The sequence below is a fragment of the Hemibagrus wyckioides genome, unplaced genomic scaffold (assembly GCF_019097595.1).
Source record: "Hemibagrus wyckioides isolate EC202008001 unplaced genomic scaffold, SWU_Hwy_1.0 Contig29, whole genome shotgun sequence".
Taxonomy (NCBI): Eukaryota; Metazoa; Chordata; class Actinopteri; order Siluriformes; family Bagridae; genus Hemibagrus; species Hemibagrus wyckioides.
The window spans coordinates 274,532-281,019 of record NW_026690790.1 but is presented as its reverse complement, the minus strand read 5'-3'; positions in this window follow the sequence as shown (position 1 = coordinate 281,019).

The following is a 6,488-nucleotide window of genomic DNA, read 5'->3' as shown; positions in this document are numbered from 1 at the left end:
ATTACTACAACAGTGGAACCTCGGCATACAAATTTAATTCAGAAATAATGTAAATGTAGATAATCCGTTCCAGCCTCCCAAAAATCTACAACTTAGCCGGCGTTCGGTTCGTTCGTATGTTGAAAATGCTTCATATGCACGATGCTAATTTCTTCCAAAATTTCAATTCTTAAGGAGAAAATTTGAAGACGGGATTTTTATGTCGAGGTTCCACTGTATTATTATTATTATTGTTATTATTATTTTATAATCATTTGTTTTTTAAACATAATATCTGCTGTATGGCCATCCATAAGGACTATGGAGCCTTGCTCCTGTTCTTTTTGTGTTTTTTTTTATTCTAAGATGTAAATGTTATATTAAATCACGGTCACGTATACCTTGGCTAGGTATTGTTCTAAGTGTCCCAAATGTCCCAAATGGTCGGGCGATACTAAATGGTAATCACGGTCACGTATACCCTTTGTTCAGGGATGGTTCTTGATGTCTTGCTGCCGCTCCCAGACTAATAATTGATTGGATTAAGTGTTCTAAATGTTTGGTTCTTAAAAAGAAACATTATGATAAGTTTGCCTAGTGGAATGGAGCCATAACCAGTGTGCATGAGGTGAAGTTTCGATGACGGGTAAAGATTCTCTGAGGGCCGAAGGAGGATAACCCACTGCAGGGCTTCACCGCCACTGGGCACCTGCCCGAAATGGGAGGTGTAATCTGTGTAAAGGAAGTGTTGTGATGCTTCAGGGCCAAAAGCATCAAAGGGAGGACTGTAAGAAACTACAGACTGCCTCAACCCAGATTCCACTCCACAGTACACATCTGAAAGAGCTCATTCCCAAAAAGGCTTACATATCATATAGAAATATCTTTGATTCAAATCAGTTTATCTGTTTGGTATCTTTACATTGTCTTAAAGCAGCGTTACCAAACATTTAGAACACTTAATCCAATCAATTATTAGTCTGGGAGCGGCAGCAAGATATCAAGAACAGTCCCTGAACAAAGGGTATACGTGACTGTGATTACCATTTAGTATCACCCGACCATTTGGGACATTTGGGACACTTAGAACAATACCTAGCCAAGGTATACGTGACCTTGATGACCATATAAGGACATCCGGCTAGACGACAGTATCATCCAGCCATTTGGGGAATACTCAGTTCTTACACTAATTTACATTTAAAGTGAAACTCATTTAAATTACACACGGGAAACACTGTATAAAAGGTTATAGCAGGATTTGTCCTGCGTTCTTTTTGACTCCGATGAACCCAAAGTACCTTATGTATTTTGTCACTGCGACGCTGCAATAAAATTCTACGTTAAGATCTTCAATGCCCTCATCATTTTATTTTTCTTACACCACTTAGGGGTGTACTCACTTTTGTTGCCAGCAGTTTAGACATTAATGGCTGTGTGTTGAGTTATTTTGAGGGGACAGCAAATTTACACTGTTATACAGGCTGTACACTCACTACTTTACACTGTAGCAGAGTGGCATTACTTCAGTGTTGTCACATGAAAAGATATAATAAAATATTTACAACAATGTGAGGGGTGTACTGTGAGATACTGTATGTATATATACACTATATTGCCAAAAGTATTCGCTCACCCATCCAAATAATCAGAATCAGGTGTTCCAGTCACTTCCATGGCCACAGGTGTATAAAGTCAAGCACCTAGGCATGCAGACTGTTTTTATAACCATTTGTGAAAGAATGGGTCGCTCTCAGGAGCTCAGTGAATTCCAGCGTGGAACTGTGATAGGATGCCACCTGTGCAACAAATCCAGTCGTGAAATTTCCTCGCTCCTAAATATTCCACAGTCAACTGTCAGCTGTATTATAAAAACGTGGAAGTGTTTGGGAACGACAGCATCTCAGCCACGAAGTGAGTAGGCCACGTAAACTGACGGAGCGGGGTCAGCAGATGCTGAGGCACATAGTGCAAAGAGGTTGCCAACTTTCTGCAGAGTCAATCGCTACAGACCTCCAAACTTCATGTGGCCTTCAGATTAGCTCAAGAACAGTGCGCAGAGAGCTTCATGGAATGGGTTTCCATGGCCGAGCAGCTGCATCCAAGCCATGCATCACCTAGTGCAATGCAAAGCGTCGGATGCAGTGGTGTAAAGCATGCCGCCACTGGACTCTAGAGCAGTGGAGACACGTTCTCTGGAGTGACGAATCGCGCTTCTCCATCTGGCAATCTGATGGACGAGTCTGGGTTTGGCGGTTGCCAGGAGAACGGTACTTGTCTGACTGCATTATGCCAAGTGTAAAGTTTGGTGGAGGGGGGATTATGGTGTGGGGTTGTTTTTCAGGAGCTGGGCTTGGCCCCTTAGTTCCAGTGAAAGGAACTCTGAATGCTTCACCATACCAAGACATTTTGGACAATTCCATGCTCCCAACTTTGTGGGAACAGTTTGGAGCTGGCCCCTTCCTCTTCCAACATGACTGTGCACCAGTGCACAAAGCAAGGTCCATAAAGACATGGATGACAGAGTCTGGTGTGGATGAACTTGACTGGCCTGCACAGAGTCCTGACCTCAACCCGATAGAACACCTTTGGGATGAATTAGAGCAGAGACTGAGAGCCAGGCCTTCTTGTCCAACATCAGTGTGTGACCTCACAAATGCGCTTCTGGAAGAATGGTCAAAAATTCCCATGAACACACTCCTAAACCTTGTGGACAGCCTTCCCAGAAGAGCTGAAGCTGTTATAGCTGCAAAGGGTGGACCGACGTCATATTGAACCCTATGGATTAGGAATGGGATGTCACTTAAGTTCATATGCGAGTCAAGGCAGGTGAGCAAATACTTTTGGCAATATAGTGTATCTACTGGTTTCCTGTCAGGGTTGTGGACTGTTTTCTGGCCACTAGAGACCCCCACTGCCTTTTTGTTGGTTTCCAGTCTGTCATTATGTCTAATAGGTGTCACTTGTGCTTTGTTTAGGTTTGTGTATTTAAGTCACGTGCTTGATTTACAAGTAAGGGATGAATAATTATTTCAAATAATGGCTCTATAATTTATCGCTTGTTATAATACTACTTCAAAACAGATCAAATAAATAAATAAATAATACAATGCAGATATTATATTTCTCTGATCCACCAGTGTGTCTCCACATCCTTATTTGACAAGAAAAAAGGCCATTATATATTTACACCACACTGTCTGGGAGCCAAAGTCAAAACATTGCATGCAAAGGACTGGCTTACATGGAAATCTGGTGACCAGTTAGAAGGGAAGATGCTTCCCTTCTTCATAATCTTCATGAATGTGTCCTTTGAGTGGTACAAATCATGGACTGGCTGCGTTCATATTCTATTCAGTTCAATTCAATTAAATTTTTTTTTGTATAGCACTTTTAACAATGAACATTGTCTCAAAGCAGATTTACAGAACATAAGAAACAAAAAACATAGTGTAAAAAGTCCTAGATGTTAGACAAAATCATCCCTAGTGAGTAAGCCTGTGGAGACATGTGGCAAGGAAAAACTCCCTTAGATGGTATGAGGAAGAAACCTTGGGAGGAACCAGACTCTAAAGGGAACCCATCTTCATTTGGGTGACACCGGAGAGTGTGATTATAAATTATTCTAAGCACCGAAGAGTGTGATATGAACAATGTCCTTTCTGCAGTTATGTACAGTCTACAGTGTGATGTAGAATGTTAGTGTGTGTATTAATTAGGAGGTTGTTGTCGTCCTCAAAGTCCACATAGGGCTGGCAGCGTTGCTTTGATATACCCAAATCCTCACGAAGCAGAATCCAGCTGAGGTTCAGGATCCTCGCAGGGTTGGCCTCTGTCTACTGGAGCTGGCACAATCTCCAGATGCCTCGGGATGGGTAAAAAAAGGAACATGTGGAAAGGAATTAGCATTCGTAATATTAGCAGGACTAGATGATAATGTGCATTTGATCAGATGTACTGGAGTACAAGGTTATTGGGTGTGTTATGTGTATGCCAGGCTAAAGAGATATGTCTTTAATCTACTTTTAAATTGGGAGAATGTGTCTGAGCCCCAAACACTGTCAGGAAGACTACTCCAAAATTTGGGAGCTGAATACGAAAACGCTCTACCTTCTTTTGTAGATTTTAATATTCTGGGAACTACCAGAAGTCCAGAGTTTTGTGATCTTGAAGAGCGTGGTGGATTGTAGCATGTCAGAAGACTGGTTAGATACGTGGGAGCTAAACCATTTAGAGCCTTGTATGTAAGTAGTGCTAGTTTGTAATCAATTCTAGACTTAACAGGTAGCCAGTGCAGGGATAATAATATTGGGGTTTTATGATCATATTTTCTTGATCTGGTAAGAACTCTGGCAGCTGCATTCTTCAAACTTGTTTATTGAAGATGCAGGACAACCACCTAGTAATGCATTACAATAGTCCAGTCTGGAGGTCATGAATGCATGAACTAGCTTTTCTGCATCAGATACAGACAAAATGTTCCTAAGCTTGACAATATTTCTAAGGTGGAAGGCTGTTTTAGTAATAGTGGAAATATGATTTCAAAGGACAAGTTGCTGTCTAATATTACGCCCAGGTCTCTCACTGCTGAGCTAGCCATAACAGTACATCCTTCTAAATGCAAGCTAAATTCTAATGGAGGGTAATGTAACTTCAAACAGGCTTCTTCAAGGTGAGTTGTTTTATTATGGTTTGACATAATAGGCTTGCTTAGTCATATCCATGGTCTCTGCTATTTGTGTCCCTAAATTAGTGTTAGAGTGAATGAGTACAAAGGTTACTGTGAAGACAGAAGAGAGAGAGGAGAAATGTGAAAAGAACTCCACACAAATCTCATGCTTACTCTCCCCATCTGGGAAGCATCCGATCTTGAATGGGAAAAAACATGTATTGTGGAGCTGCATCTGTAATATGTATATAAAATGGGACATTGATATATTGTAGAAAGTATTCAAAACCGTTCGTTTCCTTGTTTTTTAATAGGTTACTCCCTTATTCTGAAATTAAATAAATTCTCCAAAAAACACCATAACAAAAAGTATAGTTTTTCACATACTGTATGAGTGTAACTTATAAGTACATGTTTTGTAACTGTTTCACATTTCTCTTCATTCCTCCTCCCAGTCCCTGCTATGTACAAACATCCCACTGTGTTATTAGGGGTTACAACCGGCCAGATGATGAGCAGTGCCTTGTTTCCTCCAGAGGTATGAATATCAGTACCTATAAATGTCATCTACACCTCTATTAGTTCATTAGTAGCTGCTGAGAATATGCTGCTTGTAAGGTTGTGACTGAAATGTTGTGCGGTCTGTGTCTTATTATTTTGCATGTTTATATTTGCAGCCTGGCTAGCTAAGCATTTAACTCACTGGTTCGTGTGAGTTTTCCTTCACATCAGGACAATTGTATATAAAGAGTTCCCAGTATCTTAAACTCTAAAGGTGAATAGAGTGTTGTTGTTGCTTGTAGATTGAACTAAATGTAAAAGAAGACATGATAGAAGACTGGTGATAAACCAAGCTAAACATGTGGTGTTAAAAATATAGCTTAGGTACATGTGATTTCCACTGATCTCACTGATTTTCTCTGATCTGCTGAGACACAGATCTGAGTATTTTCATCATCTTTGAAGGTCCCTGTGACTTAAATACACAAACCTAAACAAAGCACAGGGGACACCTGTTAGACATAATGACAGAGACTGGACACCAACAAAAAGGCAGTGGGGGTCTCTAGTGGCCAGAAAACAGTCCACAACCCTGACAGGAAACCAGTAGATATCAGTTTATATTCCTTTTTCATCATAAAATGGACATAATAAAGCGTCCAAAAGTCATAATGGACAAATCAATGTGTATAAATTACACCACAATATGGATTTTAATTAAAACGCTCAAGAGAAACATTATTACAGACTTTTGCATAACAGCTGGATAGACTTTTATTTGATAATTATGTGCAGTATTGACATTAAAATTTATACTTGATTTGGATTGGTCAGAAGGTGTTCAGCATGGTCCTGATAACAGATCAGGTTTCAAATCTCTCTTTTTTTAAGAATGTCCTCTTTCTGATTATTGTTTCTCTAAAAACAGTTAAATCAAAGTATTTGGCAAACTCCAATCATTTAACCCTCCTGTTATCTTCAGGTCAATTTGACCCGCTGTAAAAAGTACTCAAAAATGAGGTATAATTTTATATAAATGAGATTTATAATACCAAATATTTAAAAAAAAGTGCAAAATATATGTTAATGTGTTGGAAACAACCTTTATCTGAAGGTACTTCAAGAATTTGATCTAGATGGGATTTTTGTGGAAGATTTGAAAAGTTGGGAAATGAGTTTTTAACAAAGTTTTGGAACTGAAAATATCTAAAAACATGAACGGAAGGGGGAATTTTTGTGTTAGAAAAGCTAGGAAAAATAATATCAATGTAGATATCATTGACAATTGTACAAATAATTGCCGGACAATGGAATTACTGTTAGGAAAACGTGAGATGGC